The sequence below is a fragment of the Diospyros lotus genome, chromosome 11 (assembly GCF_014633365.1).
Source record: "Diospyros lotus cultivar Yz01 chromosome 11, ASM1463336v1, whole genome shotgun sequence".
Taxonomy (NCBI): Eukaryota; Viridiplantae; Streptophyta; class Magnoliopsida; order Ericales; family Ebenaceae; genus Diospyros; species Diospyros lotus.
In genome coordinates, this window is record NC_068348.1 from 22,047,420 (window position 1) to 22,063,277 (window position 15,858).

Below are 15,858 nucleotides of genomic sequence, written 5' to 3' on the forward strand. Positions count from 1 at the left end.
CTGTAAAGCATTTTAATGTGTTATTTTTTATTTTATAATTATATATGAATATTATATTTTATTTATATATTAATATATGCAAATATGATAGGCCGAGAAAATAAATAATACCATGGAACCTAATAGAATTGAATTTTATAAACACAACCACAACACTGAAGGAAAGATATGTTCAACAATGAATGTAAAAACCAATTATGTAAGAGTATTTATATCTTATTAATAGTAATTTTATTTTTTAAAAATAATTTATTTATCAAATATATACATTCTTCTATTTAAAAGATAAAATGAAAAAAATATAGTTTAAAATTGTTTTAAAATGTGAAAAACAATTAACAATTGATAATTGATGAGATCGTAGATAGGCATTTGAAAAAAAAAAATTAGTTATGTCAAAGGCTTAGGTTATGATTCAAAACCTATTGCAGAAACTTCAAGGTCTTCAAAGGACGTGCAAGGCGGCAACTAATTCTTAGCATAAGCTTCTGGATCAACTAAATACTACTAAAACATTAGTAGATACTCAACAAGTACAAATAAGAGATTTAAATTCTCAATTAGCATATGATATAGCTACACAACAACAATTGATCAAAAATTTGATATAAATCTTAAAATATATTAAACTTTCAATCAATTGTCGAGTAACTACATCATATGTCAATTGAGAATTTATTATGTGAGTAATTAAGCAAATAATTACTCTTTAAGCTACATCTCAACGGATTTACATAAACTCGGTCGGTCAGTCGACTCAGCCCTTTATAGCATGGCATGAGTCTCTGCTCGTCTCACCAACTATTGCTAGTCTAGTGCATTCTGCACGGACAAATTTGCCAACTCCACTGCACCTATCTGCTGGCATAGACAAGAGATGAGAAGCTCAAAGCAGCTAAGCAAATTCCTCCTCCTGAAATGGTTGTAACCGAATATCACACGGTAGAGGAATATTTCTTCATCAGCAAGGTGAACCTTTGCCAACCCTGTCTGCATGCATGCTACTGCCGGCGCAGCCCCCTAAGTTAATGGTTAGTCCCCGGAAGCAGAATGATATTGCATGGCATCAACTGCTTTTGCAAGAGACAATGGTGCCTCGAGTCACACTCTGAAACCGGATTAATCTGGCTCCTAGTTAGTGGTGCTCTCAAGTCCATGTGTCTTTCCTTATCCAGGTTCTCACTTTTGGTCCTTCAGTACACTCACCTGGAAGTCTAGATGACATCAGAAGTGCTTCCCCTCTACTTTTGGAAAAAGGTTAGCCCAACGTGATTGAACACATGCAGGCATGCTTTCAATCAAAGAAACGGCTTGTTCATACCACACATTTGAGGAGATGCACCTGTCTCAATAGGGTCACTGGAAAAAGAAGTCAACAGAATAATGTTCAGGATAGATGAGATAAAACACATTTGCGCAAAATCAAATGGGCATCACATGAACCTGATTAGTGACTTCACTCTGGTAAATCGTTGATCCAATTCTTAGATGACACCTGCAACGTACTCTTTCCATTTGACACTTTTATTGTTCAAAAATCTAAGAATCCCTTCATTCTCTTCCATTATAAACACAGTTCCCGCTTCAGAGGAGACCCTGAGAACAAATAGCTTTTTTTCCTAGAGAAATGAAAAAATGAAGGGCAAACCAGTTCATGAGATTAAAGATTTACAATAGCAGCAACAACTAGTTTCTTCCTTTCAATTAAGCTTGGAAGGAAGGAATTGAAGATAGTTTAGAGTTTCGAATTGGAAAGAAGTAACCCAGACTCTATTAGTTGCAACAATATTTCTTGAGAATAAATCAAAACAATTAGATGAATTTATAGCTCAAAAATAGATCACTTGCATTTAATCTCAATCATTTAGAAAGGAGTAGTTAACGTAATGGAAATATTGACAACATCAACATCTCACCTTTTCAAGAAAATAGTATTCTCCTTTAATATTTCAAATATCTTTTATCAGTTTTGAAAGAAATAAAATCCAATAGGAAAAAATTGACGGCCACCTTGGTTTTGACTCTAGAGTAGCAAATTAAAATAGCCAAAGAATAAAAAAAGAAAATAACAAATTAGGTACATTAGAAGAACCTAAAATCAAGATAACACTAACAAATAAGTAAAATCAAAATTTCTATGCGAAACCCAAATTCCCCAATTTATCATATACGGTGCAGATATACGAATATTCATGCGCCTATCTAATAATTAATCTAACTTTTGATTAACGTGAGTTCCAAAATAAACCTTCACTTAATTTTTAATTGAATATATTTAAACTAATTGATTTCTAACTAGAACTAGTTATTTATTTTATTATTACTGCTATTTTGTTTGGGTTAGGGTTAAGCCCACTGAAAAAGTTTCAAACTTTCTACGCTTTAATTGAGTTTAATTCAGCTGGTGCAAGAATTGGACCAAAGCCTAAAGAAGTCCAATCCTTTTGCTTCAAATCAGATGCCCCCACGGAGCTCTTATATTTAGTGTTATATACATATATTATATATTATATCCTAGCCAGGAATTCATCTAATTTACCACTTTTTTGAAAAATTGCAAAATACCATCTTAAGCAAAATAATTGTCGTAATACCATTTTTTCGTACACATCAGACACCACTTGTGGAAGGCTGGAAGTGCCAACAAGGCTGGTCAGCAAAGACAAACTGCCTGCAGAAGAGGCAGGTCTATACAAGCATAATAGAAACCCCTCTCAGAAAGATGGTTCTTGTGTTTTGTTTGCATACAGATGAATGTGGGTTGTGTTTTTAGAAGGTGAAGCACATATATGTACATGAATCATTGGCATTCAAATTTGTGATTCTAATACTAAACAGAAAAGTGGTTTGTTATTAAAATAATCAATAGGTTAGAGTTTACGTTCTTCATGTTGCAACTCCTAATTAACGAACACCTGAGGCTGTAATGCATAATGCACAAAACAAAAGAAGAGGAAAAGGCCAGATCTGATTCATCATCACCAGATCTGGCAATCGAAGGCCTTGCAAACCACTGCCACAAATCATTCTGTGAACAACGGCCATGCCTCTGCTCTTTTTCTCTCTTCCACATTTTTTGCTCATAGAAGAAGAAGATCATCATTTCCAGAAGATACACAAATACACACACTTGGTTCTCTGCTTGTGCTTAAGAAGGTTTATATATATCTTTTATGTATATATATATATACACACAAACACATTTGTTCTTTATGCGTGAGAGGAATTTGTATATTTTTATGCAAATGATAATAATTGTCATGTAGTTCATTCATTTACAAACAAAACACAAGAATTGCTTTTAACATAGGCAGATCTATTATACTTGTATAGAACTGCTTCTTACACGGGCAGTTTTAGGTTGTTGTATAGAACCGCCTGTGTAAGAGGCGATTCTGTATTTAATAACACATGGGCCTCTCTCCCAAGTCTGGAAAAGTGGTATTCAGGTAATTATTTTGCATATGAAGGTATTTTGCAAATTTCTTTTTAAAAAACTAGTAAATTAGTAAAAAAGTTCTCCCTGCTATCTCTTATGTTCAGTATTCTATGTATTAGACACTTGCCATTAGCCTGTTGGTTAGAGATGGTAATATAGAGTGGGGTGGGTCGACCCGACCAAAAAATAAATCCATTTAAAAAAATTAATTGGAAAAATAAATCCATTTAAAAAATTAATCGGGTAAGGTGCATAAGACAGGTAAGTGGGGTATTACCCCATGAAATAGCAGGTCGGGGGGCAAAACTCACCGAGGATGCACTGATACCCACTTCCATTGAGTTACAAATTCAATTCTCCTTTATTCATCTTATTTACAAAATTGCACTTGAGATAAAATGAAGGCATTCTTGTGTTAAGATTTGAAGACCTCCTCCAGCGGTACCTCAAAACTTGTTTTTGGAGTTATGGCATTGTACTCCTAGATCCAGTGTTGGGCCCTTATGATCATTTTAAATTTTTTTTCCCATTCATCTTTTGTTTGAATGTTTTAAAAATTTCAAAAGCAGAATTGTTTCATTTTATTCAGAGGAAACAATTTTCAATTGTTTCTCAAATTAAGCTGATTTAGAGAACTCTTCGGAAACATGTTTTTGGGAAACATAATTAATTTTTATTTGCAGATTCATTTGGTTTACACGCATTTCTTCGTTCAGAAACTCCAACCACAAATTAGCTTACAACAAATCAAGTTTGCAGGTAGCCTACACATGCGTCATGACCGAAGATTCCATAGAAGGGCATTATAGTAATAGACTTAGCAAGTTGTTAGGAGATATTTCGTAATGCTGTTACAGCACATGGATGCTGTTATTTTTGTTAGATAAAGCCTATAAAAGGTTGTTGGTAGGAGAAGGAAAGGAAAGGTTGAATGAATGAAAATCTTATTTCTATCTCTCTCTCTTAATTCTCCTTCCCCTCTCCCGTCTCTCCCTCTCGTTCTTCTTTCCCCTCTCTTCTGTTCTTCTGTTTCACCCCCCTTCTTCTTCTGACTTTCCCCCTCATTGTTCTCATTTCCTCCCCCAAACCAGGCAATTCTTGGTTCTAAACCTATGCGGATCCTTTCGATTTCCGATCTAATCCTAGATTAAACCCTAGGATCATGACAACATGATTAGATGATGAAGCATTTGCGGGCATTTCAACATTTATTATCTTGTTTCTGTAGCAACGGGGCTCCTATTTGAGAAAGCAATAATAATAATTGTCAAATTCTAATAAACTTGCAGTCAAAGGGTAAATTTGATGGTGCAAATCGAAGGAGAGGACTGACCGAACATACAAGTACTACTAAAGCCAAATCCAAAACCAGACACTGATAGCCAAAAGAAAATACCGAGAAAGTGAGAGAGATCGCGAAACGTACCTCCGAGCTAGGGTTTAACACAGTCTCGCAAACCCCCTAACGCGTGAGAGATGATTTCAGTCGTAAAACGGTTGAGGTTGATCCAGGGACAAAAGCAGCAAGGAAACCAGATCGAGTCGAAGAGAGTCGAAGAGTCTCGTAATTGAGGGGAATCGGCAATGGTGGAACATTCGGGAAGGATGGAGAAAAGAAAGCGATTGAATTTGGGGAAAATGATCGACGGAGCATGTGAAGTGAAGCGAAGTGAAGGCCAAGGGCTCACCTTTATTTGAGCCCTTATGGGCCGGCTAACTTTACTTGGGCCCACTTAGCGGGGGAGCAGCTCTGATGTATGTACCATGTCAGACATTTTTATTTGTTAATATATGAATGTATGCTTATATAACAATTTACTACATTCGCATGAAAACAATTTACTAGATTCGCATACATTCATATATTTTGAAAAAATATATATATATATATTTTGTGATTGTGTTTGATCTACTTGCTTAATCATTTCTTTAGCAAATCAAACTCATCAAAACAAAAGATTTTTGAAAAAAAAAAAAATATATGTGAACTTAATTTTGAAATAAATTTGTAAGTATGAATAAGAAAAAATAAAATCATTCAAACTAATTCAAACAATAAATTCACAATTTTTGATTTAATAATTAAAAATAAAACTTTTAAGATAATCAAAATGTCGTTAACTTTTGTAATTCACTCACAACCATATAATTCGGTAACTTTATAGGGTTAGTTTAATTCATAAGTCTTAATTTTTTTTTTTATAAAGTTTAAAGAGTTTAAATTATTAATTAGTTTAGGCTTGGGTGGTTTCAAACAAATATTGTTGTAGCTATGGTTTAATATTATTTTTTTAGAAAAATGTCTGTTTCTACGTTTCTGTTTCCTATCGAAAACATTTTCCGTTTCCGTTTCCATACAACATAGGTTTAAATGATAGGTAAGCCATCGATCATGATTTGAAAAACACATTTTAAACTGTCCAAATCGACTATTGCATATTTTTAAGAATTTTAAAAATTGTATATAAAGAATAAAATTCCAACAAAAGATACTATATCTATATTTATCTTTATTCTGAAAGTAAAACTTAAAAAAGTGTTTCTAATAAAAACTATATAAATAAAATAGAAAATTGTAATAATCACATACGAGGTTAACATAACAGCAAAAACAACCCCTCACATTTTAAAAAAATAGTAATGATCTTCCCTATTGCAACATCACTTTAAACCTGAGCGTACTCGTATTTTCTCAAATATCAGATGTAGTGCATACAATTATCTAAAATCTTAGGGGCATTATCTGTAATTTTTCCTAAATAAAATTTTAAGACAAGGTATCATATTTATATTTTTTATGATATAATTTATATTTATTTAAATGAAAAGGGCAATTTTGCATTAATAAATTGAGGTTACAAAACAGGTGGTAGGTTTTAATTAGAGTAATATTTGAATTATCGCCTTTGCGCGGTTCTCTGCCCTTGTGTCTTCGATTTCGGGAGATAAAATAAATAGTATGTGAAGGTTTTATCTCATTGTGTAAGACAGAGAATTGAACCCACAATCTACTACTATGAATCCTAACTTATCATGAACTAACTAGTGAACTTGTGGCCCTAAAAGCTTAATTAGACTAATCTTACTTGGACATGAAAAATGAAGATTGCTTTCTCTTTACTTTTCAATTTTCAATTTTGAGTTTTGAATTCATTTTTAGTTTTCTGTTTTGGTAATCTGTTTTTAAAAAATTGAAAACACATTCTCTTTGTCTTTTTAAAAAACTATTTCTCAAACAAAAAATTAAAAAACGTGTTCTCTTTGAAATTTTGAAAATAAATTTTTAATAATATTTTATTCAATAAATTTGATTATTCAATAAATTATAAATATTTAATGTTAATATATTATTAAAAATATATATATTTTAAAGTTAATGAAATTTGTAATATTTTTTCCCATTACAATAATAAAATATGAATAAATAAATATATTTTGAATTTAAAGTTTATTTTGGATGAAAACACTCAAAATTACTTTTTGTTATTTTGAGTTTTCTTTACAATTTGTTTTTTGTTTTCAAAAATACATTTTTAAAAACAATAAAAAGAACGCGTTTTCATTATTTTAGAAAATCGAAAACTAAAAATAATTTAAAAACAACAAAGTAAACGCAACCTAAAAAATTTTGAGTTGCTTGCTTCTTCTTATGCATTAATACTATTGCATGAAAATCAAGGAGTTCATGTCAGTCTAATCAGTTTTTAGTTAGTTTTTAAAATTTGAATTTAAAGTCTACAACAGTTCAATCTTTTAGTCTTATGATTATTGAAACAGAATTGTTAGTTTTCTATTTTTATATATATTTGAATATTGTAAATCTGTCTATATATGCATGCCAATAGAATGAAATACAACAAGTTCACAAAACAATTTATTATATTTTTTCGTGCTCACCATTTTTCACAAATACTTTATGTAAATATCTGAAATTTCCTACACTATAACTGGCTATAACCATGAGGTGTCACAAAATAACTCTCGTGACAAAAAGTATTTTATCACTTAAACGAACTTATTATGACAAATAATTTTGTAATAAAAAAAAAAATTTGCCACAATAAGTACTATTTACTCACAATAAATTCAAATTTTAGATACAAATCATATTTTTATTGTGACAAAGTATATCTTGTGACAAAAAATATTTTGTCACAATTTAAATAGTGACAAAACTTATTTGACATAATTTTTAATGTGATAAAATTAATTTTGTCACTTATTAGCTAATTTGACAATAAATTTTTGTTGCATATTCTATAATGACTAATAATTTTGTTAATTATATTATATTATGTCAAATATTTTTTTGATAAAATAGAAATAGTGACAAAATAAATTTCTCAAACTTATTAAATAGTGATAAAATATTTTTGTCAATTTCTTAATAGTGATAAAAATATTTGTGTCAGTAATTAGTACAAGTGACAATGTTTTTAGTAAAAAAATATTAATATTGATAAATTTTTTCACTTAATTAAAAAATATTTTTGTCAAAATTATAAAAGGGTGACAAATATTTTTTTCATATTCTCAATGTCCCAATAGTGGAAAAAAATATTTTTATCAACAATTCACACAAGTGACAAATTTTTTTTAGTAAAAAAATATTAATAATAATAAAATTATTTTTTCACAAACTCAAAAAATGTGACAAAAATGTTTTTGTTAGTATTATCAAAAGGTGACAAAATTATTTATATCAATAATTCTAAAAATTGATTTTTTGGGGTCAAAAAATGGTAAAATTGACGATTTTTTTTTGAAAAATGTGACAATTTTTTTTGCCAAACTTTGAAAATATAAAAATATTTCTTAATAATCTAATAGTGACAATAATTATTTTTCCATTTGTCATTACTATAGACAAATTTTTTGTGTTTATTTAAAATATTTTTAGTGATAAAAGTCATGTTGTTGAAATTATTTTAAAGATAAATATTGTTCATCCTTGTGTCAATTTTTTTTTTTGTATTTTTCTTTATATTCAAAATATTGCCATAACATACTATTACAATTCAAATGCAATTCAAAATTTAATATAAACTAAAAACTAAATAAAGGCTTGAAATATAATAAAGTCAACAATGTTAAATATAATAAATAAAAATAATTCAAAATACGGAAAGTTATCATTACTAAAATAAAAATAATGCTAAAAAAAATACTATTTTCATTCCCGAAACATAAAATTTAATTTAAGTTACTGGGTACCAAACATCATTGATCTTCATCCACTTATTGCTCCATAATCCCACTTGTTATTCCATAATTTCAATCTACCAAAAAAAAAATCATTAGAATACATGAAAATTAAATAGATTTGAATTGAATAAAGTAGTTAATTAATAATTACATTATATGTTTACCTTTATGGAAAGAAGTAGATGTATTCACTTCACCTCTTCGTTTATGCCTTAACTCATCAATCAAAAATTTAAATTGATCATAAGTTTCTTGTGGGTTACTTATTTTGATTTGTTAGTTTTGTATTTACTTTCTTAATTCACTATTTCATTTTTTAGATTTCAATTTTTTTACTTTTTAAAAGAGTTTTTAGTTCTAATTCTCTAAATTTACTTAGTTTCGTCCCATAACCAAGTCCACGAATATATCCAAATTTTGACTTCAAAACCTTTTAAAAAAATTGGTATCTAATTGTCTCAATACCATCCTTTCATTGCTTTAACTTAAAAACCATTCATTTGCTCCTATAAAAATAAAAATAAAAGTTAATTCAAGCATAAAAATTTATAAAAATTGATAGTTACAATAAGAATGGCAGAATTGCTTTGAACATCTCACTTATGGAAGGCTTCAGTGAACAAAATTCAAAAAATTCTCTATAAGCCAATACATTGCCCACACCCTCTCCGGCTGGGGCTGGGGGTGTTGATTTGTAACTCTAAAATATTTGTATTAATATATTATTAAAAACAATCCTAAACAATGAATTCATCAAGAATCTAAGAGAAAATCAAGAATATTGTGAAATCAAACAGAAGGGAATACGTTCTTAAAGTTGTTGTAAGCTTTAATCTAATAAAAAATACTAACAATAGTAATGATCAAAATCACAACATCGAACTCGAAATTTCTTAAAAATTCACCTTAGGAGGAAGGTTGAGAATGTTGAGACAAATCTGGCCTCTAGTGTCGATATTCGAGTGATAGATTGGCATTGCAAAGGTCACAATTGGAGGCCAAAAGGGGTATGTGTTGCAAAGATCACAATTGGAGGCTAAAAGGGGTACCTACAACCCCCATTCCCCCAAAGTCCACTTAAATTGTCACCCAAATAAAGCAAAAATCAACAAAACATAAGCGATTCTCAAATATAAAGCACTTCCAAACCACACTTTTTGGGTATCTAAGAGGCTGTTTGGCTTAGTGGTTTGACCGCTTATAAGCCATTTTACAGTTGATAAGTTATACAGCTTCTGAAGGTTACGTGTTTGGCAAAGATTTTGAGCGTAAAAGCTGCCTTGCTTAAAAGCTATTATACCAGCGTTTTCTAAAAGTTGGTACCCCCCAGCTTTGCCCCAAAACGCTGCTAAGTTGATCAATTAAAATACCAAAATGCCCTCGTATATTTTTCATATTTACAGGCGTAACCTTCATAACGGTTACATCTTCTCCCAAATCTCTTTCTTCCATCACCTTCTCCCCAAGCTTTGCTCTACCATAATCGCCGTCGCAGCCATCGCCCATCCTCCATACCGCCGTCAACATCGCCGTAGTTCAGCTGGGCCGCCGAAAGCAGCGTTGTTCCAGATCTGGGTTGCGCCATCACCGATCCTTCTTCCAGATTCGTCACAGCAAGCAACCTTCAATTTTAGGTCGCGCAAGAACCTGCTGCCTCATTCTTCTCCAGATCCACCATTTATGCCTTCTTCATCTCCAGATTCGCTATTTCCGCCTCCTTCTTCTTTAGATCTACCCACGCAAGAAAGAGGCTTCTTCTCCAGATCCAGCGTCCCCGTTGTTGTCATTGGTGAGTCTCCTCGTTGTCGTGCACCGCCTCTGCTTCCAGCCATCCATCGCTGTTATCCGTCCCCTTCTCTCATTGTTTGCATCTTTTCCTGCCACCTCTTCTTTCAGATCCGCCCCCTTCATTGGTATATCTCCTTCTCCCATTGTTTGCATCTTCTTGTTTACATATCTACGTAGCTTGCCTGTTCTATTGTGTTGTGATAATTTACTTGTAAATAATTTTTGTATATGTTTATATTTCTGTAATATTATTTGCAAACAATAATATACTTGTGATAATTTACTTGTGTTGTGTTGTGATTAATGTGTTGTGTTGTAAAAATTGTGTTATTGATCTCTCTCATATGTTTAATTTCTGTAATATTATATGTTTAATTTACTTGTTGCATTACGGTTATAATTACATATTTCAAGAAATGCAAGAGTGTAGGCAGTTGTTTGACATTTTGTCTTCCTTTTTGGGGAATTGTGGATTCGTATTTGGTAACTGTTTTTTGAATTGTGATGGAAATGAATATGTCAAAGTCAAATTTTCACCAAGAAATAGAGTAAGGAATGCAAAATTATATGATTGGAAAATAGGATGTAACTTCTGCCAAGTTCTGTTGTCAAAAATGGTAGGAGCCATTTCCTATCAAGTGGATACAATTATATCTTATCTAGTGCAATTTTCTATCGTCCCTGTTTTGCGTGTGACAGCTTGAGTTGTTTGTAAGTATTGACTAATTCAACTATTTCTGTTATGACTTCGATGGGAAAATTCATTGGTGGGTTGATGTACAGAGAAAATGATTAGTTGACTTCTTGTTCTCTTTGCTTTTGTATGATATGAATAACCAAACAATGAAGCATGTCCTCACTGAGGCAATCATCCAATCATGATCTGGTCTAGGGTTGTTGAATTTAATTTCCATAATGTGTCCCGTTTTTCATTAGAGATAGATAAAGATTGCAACTTACAGTCGGTTAATTTACTTGTTGTAAATAATTTTTGTTATATGTTTATATTTCTATAATATTATTTGCAACGTGTTGTGTTGCTATTAATTTAATTGTTGTAAATAATATGTTTCTGATAGCATTTTGTGATTTCTGTAATACTATGTTTTGTGATATAAATTTGTAATTTTGTGATTACTTTCTGGCCACTTTTGCTATAATTTTTATGTTTAATTTTTGAGAGAAACAAATGCTAAACATTTCAGTGTCTGCGCATGGCTCCCATGTTAGCTAGGGATTTAGGTCTACTATATTCAAGTTTATGCCTATGTTATAGTTTATGCATATGTTTACCAATACCTTCGATTTTTTATGTCTCCTACATTGTATATTGGTTATGATATAGATGGATAAAGGAAAAAAAAGGATGAACAATGTTTCCAATAAGGGGCGATATTCTGCTAAGTGGGATGACCAAGTACATTTACAATTTATAGAGCTGGTAGAACAAGAGATTCAGAAGGGAAATAGGCCAGGATCATTTATAAATAAAGATGGATGAAAAAATTTGGTTAAGAGATTTAATGAAGTAACAGGAAAATGTTATGACAACAAACAATTAAAAAACCATTGGGATTCTATGAAGAAAGAATGGACACTTTTTAAGCAAATGATGCGAGGAGAGTCAGGTTTGGGGTGGGACAAAAGAAATAAGACTATTGCGGCAAATCACGATTGGTGGGAACAAAAAATAAAGGTATTTCCGTTTGTCATCTATTTGATGATTTTTTTTTATATCTTATATGCTAATTCATACAATAAATGACAATTAGTTTGCATTTGTGGGTTTACAGGAAAATGAAAATTTTCGAAAATTCAAGAACAAAGACCTGTCCATCATATGGTTTCACTATGATGGCTTATTCTTTGATATTGCAGCAACTGGGGAAAGAGCACGAACTCCATGTCAATACGAAGCTCCAACCCAACTTTCAAGTACTGATAAAGAGGATGATGCAATTGACAACACTCAGGAAATACATGTTTATGGAGAGCCATTCGCTAGGGAGAATACTCCCAATGATGTTAGAACTGGTGATGATTTGTTTCCAGAACCAAGCTGGCAACAAGAGACAACACCAAGTGCTAAAAGGGTTAGAAAGGAAAAGATGTCAACTGCCACTATGTTGAGAACAAATATTGAAGAATTGATGCAACTATATTCAAAGAGCACAAATACTTCACACTCAGTTGCAGGACCAGATGCAGAGAGTATTCCAAAATGCATGACTGTATTGAAGAGTCTCCACATCCTGGTTGGGACTAGGTTGTGGAATTTTGTTTGCACTCTTTTTACAAAGCCAGCAAATCGAACTATCTTCATCAATCAACCAGATGATGAGGCCAGAATGTCTTGGTTGGACTACCTCTATCAGAGAGATGAGGAACATCGACCTCTATTGTGAAGATTTTTTTTAATATGTTTGAACTAATTTGGGTTATGTTTGAACTAATTTGGCTTCCAAGTTTAGGATTATTTTGTTTAACTTGTTGTGAAGAATTGTTTTATGTTTGAATGCAATTTGGTTTGGTGATAATTTTATAGACTTGACTTGTTTAATGTAGTTGGCATGTTATTGCCTTCCTTAATTGAGTTGGTAATATTTGTATGTAGGCATGAGTTTATGTTTGTGAAATTGAGTTGAGTAGTTAACATCGCTAGTTTTCATACATCTAATGGTTAATACTTTACTTACAGATTAATGAATCATTCGGATAATGCATATGATGAAACAAATGATGAGCAAGGTAATACAGAAGCAGATACCCAATCAATGTTCTTATTCAGGCAAGTTGCAAGGGTTATTCTAACTTATTACGTGAAGTATATGTTAAAGGAACCATCCTATACATCTCAAAGGACAAATCATATGCTTGTTCAAGAAATATTACGTGGTAACGAAACTCGATGTTATCAAGATTTTCGCATAACGAAATCAATTTTCTTGAATTTTTGTCATGATTTAACTAACAAATATGGTTTCACTCCCACACGAGGGGTGTCTATGCCAGAATCAATAGGAATATTTTTTATGATATGTGCGCATGGGGCTGAGAATCGACTGATACAAGAAATGTTCAATCATTCTGGTGAGACAATTAGTCGACAATTTCACAGGGTTTTGGTTGCTGTTAATAGGTTAGTTGCTGATATTATTAAACACCATCCTAACTACAATGCTGGAGTAGGATACCACAAGCCAACTAATCCTAAGTATTTACCATTCTTTAAGGCATCTATTAACACCTTCTAATAATATGTGATTATTCTTAACTTAATTATGATTTAAATTCAAACATATGACATTATATTGCAGGATTGTATTGGAGCTATTGATGGTACTCATGTAAATGCTAAGCTGCCACGAGGTCAAGAGATACCCTATATAGGACGCAAATGATATCCGACCCAAAATATCCTTGCAATTGTGGACTTCAATATGTGTTTTACATTCGCATGGGCCGGGTGGGAGGGATCAACTCATGATGCGAGGATATTTGATGAGGCAATTCGTAGGTCAGACTTGAATTTTCCCTACCCAATGGGAGGGAAATATTATCTAATTGATGTAGGGTACGCTCATATGACTAGATACATGGGGTCATACAAGGGTGAGAATATAGGATACCATCTTGAAGATTTTCTACGTGCAAGAACATCGCGTTTACGTGCACCAAGAGAACATAAAGAGTCATTTAATTACTTACATTCTTCTTGCAGAATGCTTGTTGAGTTCACTTTTGGAGTGTGGAAGTTTAGATTTAGGATTTTAGGAGATATGCCTACATACAGTTTTGATACCCAATGAGACATAATTTTAGGTACAATGGCTATCCATAGCTATATTAGGAAGAATGAGGTACAAGATAATGCATTCATAACAGCAGAAAATCAAAATTATATTCCTGGTGCACAATCCGTCTCCCCATCTGACAATCAATTTAATGAGGAAGTGGACCGTAGTGATAATTATTGGATGGTATTGTGGGATGCTATAGCTCTAGATATTGTACAATCATAATAACTATATGTAATTTTTTAAGTTTGTTCTACTAATACTTTTTGTATTTGTATGGAAAAATTGAACTTCAATTCAAATATTGTATCTTATCTACATTTAGATTTTGTAATTATTAAGTTTATTTAATTATCAATTAAATAGTCTTATCTAATTTTATAATTTTGTAATATATATCAAATTTATGGATGAAAAAAATCCCACATTTTAGAAATAATTTATTTAAATATTAATGCTTTAAATGTATTGATAAAATGTAAAAATAAATAATTTTTTATAATGTATCAACATATATATTTAATATTATTATGCACTAAACCTAAATTTATAAACACAAAGTATTGTATTAATATGAATTTTTAATAATTATGTATAATTTATCAACTTGTAATTATAAGTATTTTATTAATATTTTTTTAATAATTATGTATAATTTATCAATTTATAATTGTAAGTATTTTACATAAAGTATGGAAAAATTTCAATTCAATTCAAATATTGTGTCTTATCTACATTTAAAATTTGTAAATATTAAGTTTATTTAATTATCAATTAAATAGTCTTATCTAATTTCATAATTTTGTAATATATATCAAATTTATAGATGAAACAAATCTCACATTTTAGAAATAATTTATTTAAATATTAATATTTTAAATATATTGATAAAATATAAAAATAATTAATTTTTTATAATGTATCAATATATATATTTAATATTTTTATGCACTAAACCTAAATTTATAAACCTAAAGTATTGTATTAATACTTTTTTGACAATTACATATAATTTATTAACTTGTAATTGTAAGTATTCTATTAATTAGAAATTAATTTATAATTTATTTGATCAAAAATAGTATTTTAATGTTTTTAATTATATTATTCATCATCATGTCTATTTTAGTCTTTTTGTCAAGTTCTGACAGCTTATCAGCTTTTACAAACCAAACACATAACTAATAATTGATAAATTAAAAGCACATCTATCCAAACACATTACCAACTTAAACACTATCTAAATTTTAAGTTAAACGCTAAATCACTTAAAAACTATTGAAAAAAACTCTAAGCCAAACAGCTTTTAAATCTTAATCTTGAAAATCCCCTTTGCATAAACAGTTCCTTCGGGACGTTCAATATTTGACTTTAGGAAAATAGGACAAAAAGGAAACAAAATAAGAAAATGTTGTAATTCTGAACATTAAATGAAAATAGCAACTTACGAGAAAGATGCAGTAAAAGAAAGATCGGAGTCGGCGAAAAGAAGCAGAAAGGAAACGCCCAGAGACAGGTCAATGAGCTTGAGCCATTTCTTGTCCATCAAATCAACTGCTTCTGATCACTAGGTTTTGGAGCTTTCAAACGAAATGAGAGGATAAATTAATAAGGGAAAGTTGCTTGCCT

The 15,858-nt window shown here is 30.8% G+C and overlaps 1 long non-coding RNA gene across 1 annotated transcript; it reads right to left on the reverse strand.

Moving 5' to 3' along the window:
• Positions 1 to 755: 755 nt before the first annotated feature.
• LOC127813556 (uncharacterized) lies at positions 756 to 5,106 on the reverse strand. Its single transcript, XR_008026121.1, has 3 exons — positions 4,866 to 5,106; positions 1,444 to 1,619; positions 756 to 1,359 (listed from the first exon to the last, which is right to left on the reverse strand). It is a non-coding gene; the product is annotated as an uncharacterized LOC127813556 (long non-coding RNA).
• Between the last annotated feature and the right edge of the window lie 10,752 nt (positions 5,107 to 15,858).